This window comes from Petromyzon marinus, chromosome 27, assembly GCF_048934315.1.
Source record: "Petromyzon marinus isolate PM22_M1 ecotype Great Lakes invasive population chromosome 27, UKy_Petmar_22M1.pri1.0, whole genome shotgun sequence".
NCBI lineage: Eukaryota > Metazoa > Chordata > Hyperoartia > Petromyzontiformes > Petromyzontidae > Petromyzon > Petromyzon marinus.
In genome coordinates this window covers 777420-792403 of record NC_133693.1, presented here as the reverse complement: position 1 = coordinate 792403, position 14984 = coordinate 777420, and the positions used below count along the sequence as shown (strand labels likewise).

Sequence of the window (14984 nt, the reverse complement as noted above, 5' to 3'; positions counted from 1 at the left end):
AAGCGTGCGCGACCGTGCACCTCCGCTTTGTAACGCGCCGACACACCGATGGGCGCGAGTCTCCTCCCGCGTGGCGCGTCATTCCTGGCCACGCTCGGCGGCGCGGCCCCCGTGACGGCAGCGGCGTGGGGGCCTCTGCCGTGCAGTCCCTCCCTCGAACAAACTCCAGTCGTACGACGCGTTTTCCGACACGACGTCCGACATTTCGCTCCACGTGCCGGGAGCCGCTCGAGCGAAACGTCGGACGTCGTGCCGAACAGCTACGGTAGAACCTGGACACGCGTCGGAGAGCCGTACGGCACAACCGCAAAATCCCGCGCAGCAGTAATGTAGACCGCCTCTGATGTTGCGGTGAAATGGGCCCCTTTTTTTAGATGGAGCATCGGTGCAAATAACAAACCATGCGCCCACTGGGACAGCTGCCACTGGGGGTGCCCTTTCAAATGTGTTGAGATGCGACGTGAAGTGATCTGATACGCCCCAGGGTAGCAGTGGGCGCTTCATCAAAGACAAATCTTTAGAATTAACCCTGCAGCATTTGCTTTATTCTGAAGCCGAGACACAGAAGGCCGAAACTGGGTCAAAGTTTACTTAATGAAACAAATGCTGCTGGACAATATTGGCGGATTGACTGTAAGATATTTGTGTTCACGTGTAGACACAGAATGGGGTTCTGCTCATGCAGAGTGGCGATTCCACCTGTGTCCAGCCTGAATGCTGCGGTGGGAGCCTCCTGGCAAGGTTTGCCGCTTGGGAGATATTTCCCACGACAACCTCCTGGTGGTGGTTACCTCTGATAAAGGGAAGTCTATAAGTCTTCCCAGGGCATTAAAAGTCGCAGTTTTTTGTACGTTGTCTAATAATGCACTTCCACTGGAGAATGCAGATCTCTGCTGGTGCAGTGAGATGTTCTTCTTTCCATCATATGTCCTCGTTTTTTTGTACTCAGTATGAGGGTCGGTTAAATAGAGACACCGCCGACGCTGATCGTGTTACTTGCGACCACGCTCCGAACAACTACACCAGATGTGGGCAACTCCACCATATGTGGGCAACTCCACCAGATGTGGGCAACTCCACCAGACGGGGGCAACTCCACTAGACGAGGGCAACTCCACCAGACGGGGGCAACTCCACCAGATGTGAGCAACTCCACCAGATGTGGGCAACTCCGTCAGATGTGGGCAACTCCACCAGATGTGAGCAACTCCACAGGATATCAGTAACTCCACCAGATGGCGTAGGCTCCACGGAGGAGGTGACGCAGGCACGCGCCACTGTGGGCCGTGGGGGCGGCACGAGGGCCCGTTTGGCGACCTCGCGGGGCAGCGCCCCCCCCCGTACGGATTGCGCTCCGCGAGACAGAGAGACCTCTGGGGGGGAGGGGCTGAGGAGAGCGCCGCCAATTGAAAAGCACGCGAGGCACGCGAGGTCTCGCTAGCGCGTGGTAGAGGTGCCCCCCGCAAAACCTTGAGTGGGCCGCCCCCGCAGTCCCCATCAATCTCAGGTCTCGCGGCGGCCGTTAAAATATTAACGCGAGATAATGATGCGCGTTGATTTACCACAGCTCCGGGACCTCGCGACATCGCGCACCGCCACTTCAAAGCCACCTTGCTGGCGCCGTGCCACAGCGGAGAAGCGAACGTCCGCCTACCCCCCCCCCCCCCCCACGATTCTCGTCAACGTCGGCGCTGCGGCACGACAGCGCAGACTTCCATTGCTGCTGGCCTCTCCGCGCCGGTTCTATCAATTGTGCACTCTCGCTGTCACGTCACGTGATCCTGGGGTATTTCGTGACGTGGGGTTGGCGATCAAAACGTTGTATTTACATTGGTTCTGCACTAAATTTGGCTAAATTCCTGCTCTGAGAATTAAGAAGCCGGCTTGGCTGCCGTGCGTCGAACATCACTCTCATGCGCAGGGCGGGTGGGACAGCGATGCCCTCCACGGTGTGCGCACCACTGGCAGCGGTCTCAGAGGTAGCTCTGCAATATCCACTTCCACAGGGCGTTTTCCGACGTGAAGGGTTGCGCCACTCAGCGAGGTTTACCGCGCGCACGCTTCGTCTCGCGACGTGAGGCCAGCGGCACGATCGGGGCAACGTGGGGGGCGGGGGGTAGGGGTAAATAACAATCAAAAGAGGAACCTTCAGCCGCTCGCTGGCATCACGCTCTACTTTGGCAATGCCTCCATTTTGTAACATCATCAAAGACCGACTCATCGCCAAGCCGACCACACGCACGTAATGCCCAAACCGTCGACGAGCTCGCTGGCCGGGCACCCCGCGTGCCGTGTGGGCGCGCGGGGTGTAAACTCACCGCCCCGCGGAGAGTTACAACACGGTGGAGGCACCGCGCGATAAGCGGTTGGGAAACAACGGACGTCCCTCGTCGGGTCGATACCAATGCTTGCGGGCGACGCGACAACCCTGGCGGGATCGTGACCGCGGGCCGGGAGATGCGACGTGGGGGGTGGGGAGGTGAGGGCAGGCCACGGGGCGAGCGGAACGGCGTGGAGAGGGCATCGGGGGGGGGGGGGGGGGGGGGGGGGAGTGCACGCGAGAGAGCGAAGCCGCGCCGAGATCCACGGTGACCTCCGACAAAGGTTTCAGTGACCAGCGCGGTGAAGTATGGCGAGTTGATTGACAAAGGGCAGTAAGTGACGATTAGTGTTGCTTATGAAGAAAAGCAGCTGTGGATCGCTACCCCTAGAATGAAGGGGGCAGACACATAAGAGTGAAATGTCTCGCACTGACATTATAACCCAGCATGGTGAGAACAATTTCATCCAAGTGCCATGCTGCAATGTAGCGACGAAACTGGTTCAGTATGAGCACATGCGTTCGGTCTGAGGCGCTGATGACAATGCCCGAGTCCCACATCACCGCAGGCTAAATGGCTGGCGCAACCGGCACAATGGCAAACAAAGGCAGGCAACAAAACACCTGTGAATAATGCAGAATAAAGGTGGCTTTAATTACAGGAGTGGGGTGGAGGGCCCAGGTATGAAGGACGGCGGGCACACGCTCACGCCCACACCCCGCGGCACTCGCATTCACAAGCGCACGCAGACACTGCCACATTCAAATGCGCCGTGGTGGTGGTGGGGAACAATCACACTGCAAAAGAAGTTCAACATCCATCCTTCATTCAACAAACACAGTGCTGCTGCAGGGCATCTGCTGTTAGCGAGCATCAATCAAGCCTAGAAAGGCATTACAAGTGGGTGGAGTGTGGCAAACGCCACGCCTTGCCGCCTTTGTATCCCTAGTGAAGATGTCGACCTAAAGGAGGCCCAGGACCGGCTCAGATATTCGTCACTGGGAATTGAACTCGAGTCGCTGGGCTCGGAGTGCAGCGCACAAACCGCTCCACCACTACTGCTCCCCACAAAAGATAAAGATCCCCTTTACTATATCCTTGATCGACTTTTGGGGGCAAGTGCTGTTAGCAGGCACCTTATAAAGGCCGGCACGGCACACGAGGGCGTGGGTTGCCAGCAGCACGCCCAGCCGCCTTTCTCTCCCGCGTAGCAATGTTTACACACTGCACCAGGTACTCATTTGAGGCTGAGTCGACCTAGGGAGGCCTAGAACCGGTTCAGAAGTATGTATGTTGAACTTATTTCACACCGTACGTAGCCAATCGTGCTAATCAGAGGTGCCATGAGCGGGAATTGTTGTTGGCCAAGAGCGGAAATCGAACTCGGGTTGCTAGTTTCATGGCGCAGCGCGCAAATGACCACTCCCCGCGATACACACACACACACGCACACGTGAATGCACACACACACACGTGAATGCACACACACGCACACGTGAATGCACACACACGCACACACTGAGAGGGGTGCGGGCAGCTCGCAGGACCCCGAAGTGGACGGAGTGCATTCCAACGCGCGCCGCAACACGCCGGGTGTGCTTCGCCCGTCTGCCGAAAATGCAACGGCAGCCCTGCACGGGCAGCGATTTCATCGATCCATCTCCTCTGCGGCCGATCTCTCTCCTACACATTTCCTGTCTTGGCTGAACATGCAGAATTTGCAATAAATTGTTAAAATCACAACAAATTATCCGGAGTGGATCGCCGCATCCCTACGGAGTGGATCGCCGCATCCCTACGGAGTGGATCGCCGCATCCCTACGGAGTGGATCACCGCATCCCTACGGAGTGGATCACCGCATCCCTACGGAGTGGATCACCGCATTCCTACGGAGTGGATCACCGCATCCCTACGGAGTGGATCACCACATCCCTACGGAGTGGATCACCGCATCCCTACGGAGTGGATCACCACATCCCTACGGAGTGGATCGCCGCATCCATACTCATCCCACTTACAGGGGTTCATTGTGACCGGCATGTCATCTTGTCACACAAGATCAAATAAAATTCCAAATAAATTTTACTAAAACATTACATTTTTGTTTGTGATAGGCAGCACGCATACGAAGGATAGAGCAGTGCCACAGTGAATCCGGTGACCACATCAGTGGGCGAGTGACATCAGAACCAGTCCTAAGCCCTCTAACCCCCTTCACCAACCTCGCACTGACCAGCGTGGTGAAGTATGGCAAAAAAACATCCCCATGACTGGCATGGTGTGGGGGAGGCCTTCATCCAATGGTGTATTGAGAGAGTGGCTGTAATTGACGTTATTTTCTGTAGAAGAGGAAAGTCAAACCGCAGCGCACATGTTTGTGTGTGCGGCTGTCTGCTTCCTCATGATACAGCCCTCTCGATCGACCAAGATTAGGGCAACAACATTTCCCAAGTTGCCGTTTAGGGCCGGCCCTCCACACGAAATGGCGGGAATAAAAAATATATGTGTCCAGTTCAGAAATATTGTAGAAACGTAGCCGTTAACAACATACTTTTAGATGCTGAGCTTCTTTAAAAAACATGGGCAGGTGTGGTTTTGTTATTTCAAACGAAACGCTTGTCACACCGTGGCGTATGCCAGCAGATCTACATTATGCGGGGCCACATTTACATCCATCAGCCTATGGACTCTTTACAGACAATTTTTGCCCAGCGGTGTCTGTTTACGCGATCACGCTCTGGACCCGGTCAGGATTATTTAGCATATGCTATTGACAAGTGCATATCAATGATGGAGCCCTGTCAAAAGAAAAACATTGTTTGTGCGTTCAACATCACGTACCTAAACGTTCCGTTTCGGAACACATTTACAGACGGATAAGATTTCAAGGAATGTTTGCATCTTAACCACGTTTACTCGCTCCCACCCAGCTCACATTCCTCCACAGCTCACCGAGAGAGCTTCACTCCTTCGCACGTTGCACCGGCGGCGCTCTGCGTGACCGATTTCAGGCCCAACCGAGGCCTCCTATCAGCACAAATCCCGGAAAAAATCCCCCAAAACAACCGCGACACCCAGCAGGTCACGCGCTTCACCAAGCTGCCACCGCTAAAATTATTCCGGGCGCCGACCGCTTTCCGACCTCGTGACCTCACCTCCGAGGTGCCGTGGACGTGCACCTGTCATTTGCCCCTAACGGGATCGTGCACGTAAAACTAAAATCTCACGCAAGGCGGAGAGTGACGACCCTGAGCCAACCAGAGCGATGTTAGATGTCATCTCTCAGTTTTTTAATCACAGTTGCAGAGCACAGGGCCCAAAGGCCAAACACATCAAGCGGTCAGCAATATACAGCGTTATCAGAGATGTTACAGATTAGGAGTCAACGTGTTTCTTCAATTGACCAAAGGTTATTACGACAGCTATGAAAGAGACGATGGGAGGGAATTACAGAGTGGAGCCGTGCGAGATAAGAAGTGGAGAGAGAATCCTGTGAACAGCAGTGTGGGTGAGTGGGTGTTTGAATGAGCGGGCGAGTGAGCGAGTGCGTTGGTGTGACCTGCAGTGTGGTGGCCGAACAGTGCAGATGAGACGAAGCGCCCTGCCTGGTCGCTAGACCGAGTCCTCAACACGGGTGGATGAACCAATGAGCGATGTTCACGTGAAGAGTAACCACGGCAGTGGCAGCCATAGAAGAGTGATAGGGAGGCGACCGAGCGCTGGCAAGGCGACGACTGCCACACCCAGCAAGCAGCGCTTGTCGTCTGAGACGAGGGCGCACGCAGGCGGTCGGCAGGGTCACATGGGCGCCAAGTCCACGAGCTGGCATGGAAGCCGCGAGATTGCTCGATTTCCTGAACACCCGTCGCGCCGCTTGCGGTCGCGCGAGCGAGCGCGTGTGCGCATGTGTGCGTGTGTGCGCGTGTGCGCATGACGCCCGATAGAATTTTCTCAACGAACACTGAGCGGCGTTTGCTGCATTCGCGGCCGTTAAGAGAACCCCCTCTTCGTAAAGGGCTACACCGACACCACCATCACCGTACGTCAAAGCGCTGGTCGGTGCGGGCGCGGGTTTGAGAAGGGAACACGTGCTACCTCGTCTCTCGCCGAGCACGTGACCGGCAACGCGTGCCCCCGCGAAGTCCGACAGCGGTCCCCGCCGATCGCCGGCCTCAACGCAACTCGAGTCATGGAGACCTCCGGGCCAGGCGGCGCTGCCTCGCTCAAGAGTCGGGAGGCTGCGTGCGTTCATGAGAGGGCGGCTACCGGCCGGGTGGCTCGGCCGTAGAGCTCGCCATCGGAAGGTCGCGAGTTCATACCCCGGTTGGTGGGGGGGGGGGATTTTACTTGGCTCATCATCCGTCCGGGGTCGATTAAGGTAGCGCCGCCTATTTGTGGTAAAATCAACAGCGGCTGTCCTTTGGATAGACTGGAATTTCCACGCCATGTGAAATTTCCACCGTGGGCTCAGGAGCAGGCTGTGAACAGGAGATGAGCGCCAGTGGCCTCAATGCTCATTTGAGCATTGAGGCCACTCGAGATCACTCGAGATCACTCGATTCGCGTTCTCTGCTCCCGCGTGCAGGAATGTGAATCTTTTCGGAAATGGCTCCGGGTGGATTCGTTCGAGACAAGGGTGAGCACGACTTGGGGCTTCATGAAAGGAGCTTGCAGAGCCACCCCCCACCCACGTGGCTCATACGGAAGGGCCACAGTCCCGCTCAGCTGGCGGCAATCGACTGCCCTCCACGGAGACTCGCAGATAGCAGAGTGTGCAGAACCTGCGCCTTCCATCTCGCACGCTAGGCCCGGGTGCAGTGCAGACTGCGTGCCCAGCACAGCAGCTCTCGCTAAAGGTCAATGCAATGCAATGATGCAAAATCAATACACACACCACACACGCACTCGTATACATACGTACATTCAGACATTCACACACACACTCCCATGCAGTGCACAACAACAAAGATGCCCCGTATGGCCTTAACAGACTGTTGGGGCAAGTGCTGTTAGCGAGCACCTATGAAGGCCGGCACATAAAACGAGGGGGTTGGTGATGTTTACACACCGTATCAGGTACTCATTTGAGGCCGAGTCGACCTAGCGGAGGCCCAGGACCGATTGAAATAATCGTCACTGGTGTTGGCCGTGAGTGGGAATCGAACCCAGGTGGCCAGGTTCATAGCGCAGCGCGCTAACCACTACCGCTCCCCACATACACACACATAATCATACATACACACATAATCACATATACACACTAAAATAAATATTCATGGCAATAGGTTTGAAGCTCCGAGCGCAAGAAGCCGAAAAAGCCCTAATTAGTAACTTCCCGTGGAAGCTATTCATTAGGCATTTCACGACCCCCCCCCCCACCTACGCGCCCCCACCCCACAGTGATTTAATTATCACGATCCGAGGTCTCCATTCGAGTCGAGATTCAAGAATCAAATTGATTCTCAATTGTTGTGTCTCATTTGCAGTCTTTGTTTGACCGATTTCGCCAAAATGTAACATGAGCAAAATAATTTTCGTATCGAAGTTCAGCAACGGTGAATGATCGACTCTTACACCATCCAATCCGGCGCATGTATCAACGGCATAAGGATCGATGTCAATCAAGGAATCGATGCATTGCTACTTCAGTTGGATACGTTGCAGCCCTCCATCAACCCACTGCTGCATGAAGACTGCCCCTCCACACACCATGCCGGCCATGTGGATTGCTTGACCATACCGCGCTATGCTGGCCTATGCAGGTTGGTGAACGCGGGGATATTCCAGAACCGGTTCAGACATCGCTCGCCGCCGACGTTAGCTACGGCCGGGAATCAAACCCAAGTCGCCGGGTTCAGAGGTCAGCGCTCTATCCACCGCGCCCGTATCGTTACGTGCCGCCTATTGATTGCGGGGGGTGGTCCTGTGGCTTCATCTTCCCCCTTCGTCACCATCTTCCCCCTGCGTCACCACGCCCCCCCACGAGACGGCAGTGGAAGTGGCGAGCGATCGCGGGGCACCGATGAAGGGAACGGTGACGTTCACGCGCCCCCACCCGGGGCTCAATTTCTCACCAAGTATTTTCCGGGTGGCTGGGAGACCCGAGTAGGTGGTGACACGTGGCCGGCCGCGGCCAGAGCCGGAGTGAAGGGGAGGCCAAAAAATCTGTCCTGCGCAGTGCCCGGAAAATCCCCCTCGTCGCGACAAAAGCATTACCGGCAGATTAGCGCCGGGCACAGACGGAGTCTCGTGCTGGATTAGTACCAAAGCTCGTGTCACAATGTGTCATCCTTAGGCCACCATCACCAACATCATACACCATGGTCCATCCACTCCTAGGTAGAGGCATCCCCATGCAATTATCCTTTTTAATTAAAAATGTGGATTTAGGTCAATGCCTGATGTGAATTTTCAACGTTTTATTTTGACTTGCCTGACTTATGTTGCAGTTATAATTGAACAATAAATAATAATTAATTAAACAGTTTTGTTTAACCAGGTTCGAGCATATTTTTATTTTACCATATCTCGCGGAAAAAAAATTACCCGGTTTAGCATCGTTACCAGGGGACATGTTGATGCAACTGCCGTGCATCATGGGAGCCGTTCCGGATTGGAAGCGCTGGCCGTGCCACCCACTCGTGGCGTGAGCACACAAAGAGGAAGCAAAGCCAGGACGCCCTGCCTCAGACAAACAGAGACCTCGTTTAGAACCTCCTAGCGGTCCCAATTCTGGGTGGTGGCAAGCAGGTGCAGTGGTAACACTCGTGGCCTCACAGCTAGAAAGCCTGGGTTTGATTCCCAATTCAGGTGCCTTTGTATGTTCCCTCTCTCCCAATGTTCTCCATGGATTTCCTCCTGGCCCTCTCTGTGTTCCCCCTATAGCGAAAAGACACGTACAATGTCACGAGTATTGGCCATAAATCCCAACGCTAAAACATTACCTGAAACTTACTCAATTGTGATCACGCACCGCAACATCGCCCCCTACTGTGAAAACTCGGTGAGGCTTTTATGGATAAACAAGAGTAATAATAAGAACAATATGGAACTTCCTAAGTGAGTAATCGTCAATTCTCACAAATCAGCTGTCGCAAGATATCCGTGGGGCCGCTTGAGGAACATGCGAGGACAGAGGGACTGGGAGGGTCTCGGAACGGGAAAGCAATTTATGTCGAAACGAAGCTGCGGGACAGAGGCATTTAGCCCCCTCCCCACTACGGCCGGGTCCCCGAAACTTGGCCCGGGCTCGCTCGTCCACTCAGCAAAGCGCAAGGCCGGAGGAGAACGTGGCAGGTAAACAAAAGTCAAACTGATCTCCGGCGCCAATGAGCCTTGAGGCGGTGCGCTCATCTCCTGGTTACAGTCCTGAGCCAGTGGTGGAAATTCCACATTCCTATGCCAGGGGCAAGTCCCTCCAAAGGGAAACCATCGTCGACTTCCCCACAAAGCGGTGCAGACAGGATCAGGCAAGAGACGGTTGCGCTGGGCGGAGCGTATGCGGGATGGCGGGAGGCCGGTTGGTGGGACGGGCAATGGAGCCGTCTTCACGAGTGCGGAGATCCAGCGGGAAGACCCCGGGGTGGACGACGGGCGACTGAGCTTGTGTCGACTGGGCAGAGGGTGGAAGGCGTTGGCGAGGTGCGGTCCCCACGGTCACCTCTTGATTTCGATCATCCGCTCACAGGAGGAGGTTTACGCTCGACAGACGACGCCGAGGGTTTTCAGAAACACCGAAACGCGTGGGGTGGGCTGCCAGATGAACCGCGTCGGCGCACATCAGGCACGCTTCGTCGCTCAAACGAGCCGCGGCGTTTAGCGTCTTTTCAGCAAATGTCAACGCGGGGAGGAAGCGCACTCGGGGCGCGGCGAGAGTCGCCCCCCACCGTCGCACATTGCAGCACATTGCGGTGGAATTGAGAAATCTTCACGATGTTTCCTTTTACAATCTCAATAACCAGATACAGCTTCACGGAGGTTCTTTCATCATGCAAAACATCACCATGAGATGGCCTCAGTCATTTCGCTTGTGGGCCCTAACGTAAGCACGCAATTAAAAAAAAACACACTTCACGATGTATGCTTTATATATATAAAAGTATTTTACGAAGTAACTCACTTGCTGTGCGGCGAGATGATAGGCGCAGGGGAACTATAAAGACAACTGACGCTGCTGCAGCTACCGACCACCCACACACCACTCAGCCCCCGCCGCGCGCACACCCCTAGGATAGCTCACGGCAAAGGTGCAGTCCTGCAATTATTTTCTCACGCCACTGCTTGCAGAAGGGCATTCACAAGCGCGAGCACTAAAGGGCATCTCTTCCCCGATTCTTCCACGCATTTTGGAAGAGGTTGAAACACCCCACCACACGCGACCTGCCGATAACCGCGGTGCATCGATCGATACCGCCGGGTAGACGGAGGCCGACATTTGGGCAGCCCGCACCGTCGTCACAACTGCCGCGCCGGGAGATTGAATCGAGCACAGACGTGAGCACAGACGGGCTCACCACGACACCGCTGTGGCAGCGTGCAGGGTACGGTTACTCCGTTCCACTTGTCGGCCACGGAAGCGCCGCGCCGGTCCGTCAACGTGCGACAGCTGCTCGCGCTCGTGCAGAGCAAGGGGACGCGGGAGCCCAGAGGCCCCATCCGCCACCGAGCCGGGCACCGCAATACCGATTGCGGCGTGGCATTCAACGCCTCCCCCACGCGATAGCCGCTCATCGCCTCGAACTGTGCACGTTTTGAATCGTCAAAGTCAACAGCCAGAGAGCGATCTCCTGCTCTATGACCATCGAGGCGGTGGCCATCTCACGGTTACAGTCCTGAGCAAGTGCTGGGGAATTCCACATTCCTGTAGCAGGAACGAGTCAGTGCTCCCTAACAGCACTTTCTCTACAGCTAAACGGGGGCTATCTCCGTCTCAGTACCAAGTGTTGTGAACACCTCTACAGGACAGCCGCCGCACGGCGATGCCCGTGCGTGACGATGGCGCCCGCTCTCTCCTAACAAGCTGACGAGCAAATCACGGCCGATAATGTCCCTAATTAATTATTGAGGCTGAGATCCAAGCCGCAGTGCTTCCTGCGTCGTGCAGCTCCGTGAGCCCCGACTTCCCAGCAAACAACAATAACACAGGGACAGTGGCGACTCGCTCGCGATGGATCGCGGAGACGAGCGGGCAGTCCACTTGAGGATCATCAATGGCAGTGGCAAGTTAATTAAACTATTCAAACTTTTTTTTATTTAACCAGGTAAGGCCCACTGAGCTATATAGCTCTTTTTCGGAAGTGATCTGGCCACAAATCATAGCTCAACGAAGTGGCTTATCACGTGGGAATGTATAGCAGGATGAATACTCTCAAACGCATGTTTCTAAATATGGAGGGAAAAACAGGAGGCCCAGGAGACAAATCCAAGCAACCACGGGGAGAACGTGCACACTCCAAATATACAGCAGGTGTTAGGGTCAGGATCAAACCCATGACCTCCTGCATACCAGGCGAGGGAGTTCACATCTCCTAGCAACAGGCCCCGGGGCCAAAATCGCCGAACGGCCAGCAGCAAACAGTGTTATGAGAGTTATCAGGGGCAAGAGCTAGAGATTATTTGTGGAATCAAGCAAGGCTAAGATGAGAACATGGGAAGAGAGACGACGGGAGGGAATTAGACCATGGGGCGGAACGCGTGGCGCTGCGCAGGCTTCGTCTGATGGTATTGTTGTCGCCCGACTCATTAATGGCACAGAGAATGGTATGCGCTTGCTAGCAATTAACATTCAACGATTTGACCTCTTAGAGATCCAAGGATTTGCAACGATGCGAGGTTGCAATTCAATAAAAAAATAATTTCTACTGTTTCTCCTCTGTATTGTTTCTTGACTCGTTTGTAAAATCTCTTTCGCTCCAGGAGCCTCAAAGTAGCGCGGGCACGTCGTTCAAGTGAACAGGCAGTCGCCAATTCTCAAGCTTACGCAGAGGCTTTCACGACCCAACGTCATGATTCACATTTCACGATCCCTTTGCATGGATGGCCGCGCAGGTCTCATGCCGGTCTTCATCTCTGCCCTCTGCCGCTCAACAGCGCCAATAAAATAAAATTGTCGCGTGGGTAAAAAATGGAAATTGATTTGGTTTTTCAGCGATCCAGAGAAGAAATGTTTAAATCTCAAGCGCAGCGCTCGCGAGTGCCGGGCTGCTAGGTGCCGTCTCCAGCGGAACCTCGTACACAATTGTCAACATTTTGCTTACCTACAACGCTCAAAATGATGTTGCCAATCGCAATGGCTCCACGTAAAATTACAAAATGTGTTGCCATTTTTTCATCTCTCGTTGCCGCTAAAAGCGTTTGCACTGCACTTTTAGTTCAACAGAATAACGCAACGAGCAAGTGATGTATGTACACACACACAATGCACATTGTGTGTATGTACACACGCACAATTCACATTGTGTAAAACACATTTCACATCTCGTAATTTTTCTGGAAGACCTCCAACAAGTGAATGAGCGACGAAATTAAACATGAACAATATTAAACATCACAGATATAATTGTACCGCCTGATTTAACCCTCTCCTACTAAGCAGAGGAATCTTTACTGCCGGAATTAATCACGTAAACATTTTTTTTAAATTCCCATCTGCCCGAGTGCAAATAACATGACGTCTGAGCCACAGTGTGTTCCTCTTCCCGTATTGTAGCGATATTCCACCGTCGTGGTGGCAACCCTAACCACCACCATGATCAACCCACTGCTAGATGTAGACCTTCCCAAAGGCGACTCGCCTAAACAATTTTATCAGTCCCATCGTTTTGTTTTTGTATGTTTTTTTCTCCTGCAAGATGTCGGCGAGGAAGGTTCCCCGTGCGCCGCGCGGCGTGCGACTGTCCCGCCGTCTATGGAAGATGCCGGCAGCAGGGAGGGCAGCAGTCGGTTTGGCTTCCCCGCACCCCCACGCTCGCGCTCTCCTCCCCACAAGGCTGCAAACACTCCGTGTTGTGTGCGCGCAGCGAGTGCGATGCCTTCATTGTGCATTAAAGCGCGCCGATGGAATAGGAATGCATGCATCAAGCAGCCTCTTGTGTGGTGACTCAGACAGAGCCGCTATTAAATAATCCAGCGGCAAGCCGCTGTGGCTTAGCTCGCTAATACCCGGCCTTAATCGTTAACAGTGCAAGTTTATAAAACGTGCAATTAGTACCGCGTTTAGTCTATGAGAAGCTTTATTGGAATGGCCGAATCATCGACCATTGTGCTACCGGTTCTGTAGCCAGCGAGTGCGCAGGCAGTGTAACTGCACCGGGGCACACGGCCCGTAGGGGAATTGGACATTCTAGGCCCCATTTCATCGCTTGCAGCAGGACTCACGCTACGGGACCGATACCAGGGACTTGACTTGGTTCCTTCGGTGGACGCAGTTCATTCCGGACGTCCCCAACAACGGAGCTGGATCCAAGGGAAGGAAAATGTTATCGGCATCACAAAAGAGGACTCCCTCCTCCTTGCAGAGTGCGATGTCACAATTCCCGACGAATTGTGACTTGGCGAACATCTCCGCACGACATACGGAGCGACCCAGGCGAAGCGACGCGGTTACCCGTGGCCACGTTACCCGCACGTTCCCACCGTCTCCACGCCTTCCTCGCCCGTGCCGATCGCTCGCTCCCCCGCACGGCACTCGGGAGGCTGCAGAAGACACGTGCAGGTCTGATGAGTGGACGCGTCTCGCAGGGTTTCCATTTCGTTACAGCTGACATTTTTTACAACAAAACATCGCAAGTTCGTATGCAATTGGTCAAAAAGAAACATGAATTAATAACAAGTCAGTGTTTAAATCATTGTGAGACTTGTAAGAATTATTATTATTTGGTTTATCCAGAAACAAACGCCTCGCTGATTATCAGCACTACGTTGAGATGTTTGCACAATTCCATTAATCATCGTTTGGAATGTGGGAGGAAACCGGAGCATCCAGAGAAACCGTGAAGGGATAATGCTCAAAGCCCCAGGGATTTCACAAAGAATCCACATCTCGGCTACTGCACAGCGCACACCTACAACGCGTGGCACTGCCAGACAGTACTAACCAGGCTCAACCCAACTCAGTGGCAGACATCTCACGAGACCGGGCGTGCTCGGGGTAATTTTGTAATTTCAAAACAACCTTCGGGTCAGTGTCCACAATGCATGCGGGGCCACGGCAGGCGGATAAACCTCACTGGCACCACAGCTCACAGGCGCACACGCAGTTTTATGCAACATGAAGGACAGCCGTATTGATTGAACGGTCGCCGAGTGCGTGGTTTCTATTGTGATGCACGACGCAGAGAGTCGCAACTTTGAGACTAAATTATTTTTTTATTTTAGCAGGTAGGGCCCATTGAGCTATGTAGTTATTTTCAGAAGCGACCTGGCCACATATGATAGCTCACCGAAGTGGCTTATCATCATGTGGAAATTTATAGTAGCCAAATACAACAAACGAACGTTGATTCTAAATGTGGAGAGAAAAACCGCAGGACCTGGCGGAAAATCCACGTGGCCACGGACAGAGAGACACGCAAACTCAAAATATACAAATAGGCGTCAAAGTCGAGATCGAACCCACGATCTCCTGCACACCAGGCGAAGGAGTTAACATCTCATAGCCACCG

At 54.0% G+C, this 14984-nt stretch overlaps 1 protein-coding gene across 9 annotated transcripts in view; it reads right to left on the bottom strand.

The window, feature by feature from the left end:
- Positions 1-14984, bottom strand: part of CYRIA (CYFIP related Rac1 interactor A) — a 58051-nt gene that overhangs the window by 21660 nt on the left and 21407 nt on the right. For 2 of the 9 annotated variants that reach the window (XM_032961882.2, XM_032961875.2), the window contains exon 2: positions 13957-14016. The exons of 2 other annotated variants lie outside the window; for them this stretch is intronic. The gene's annotated coding sequence lies outside the window, so the exon portion shown is untranslated. Of the gene's footprint in view, positions 1-13698; positions 13777-13927; positions 14017-14984 lie in introns of all 9 variants that reach the window. 5 more of the 9 variants (XM_032961878.2, XM_032961872.2, XM_032961880.2 and 2 more) reach the window with 3 other exon arrangements.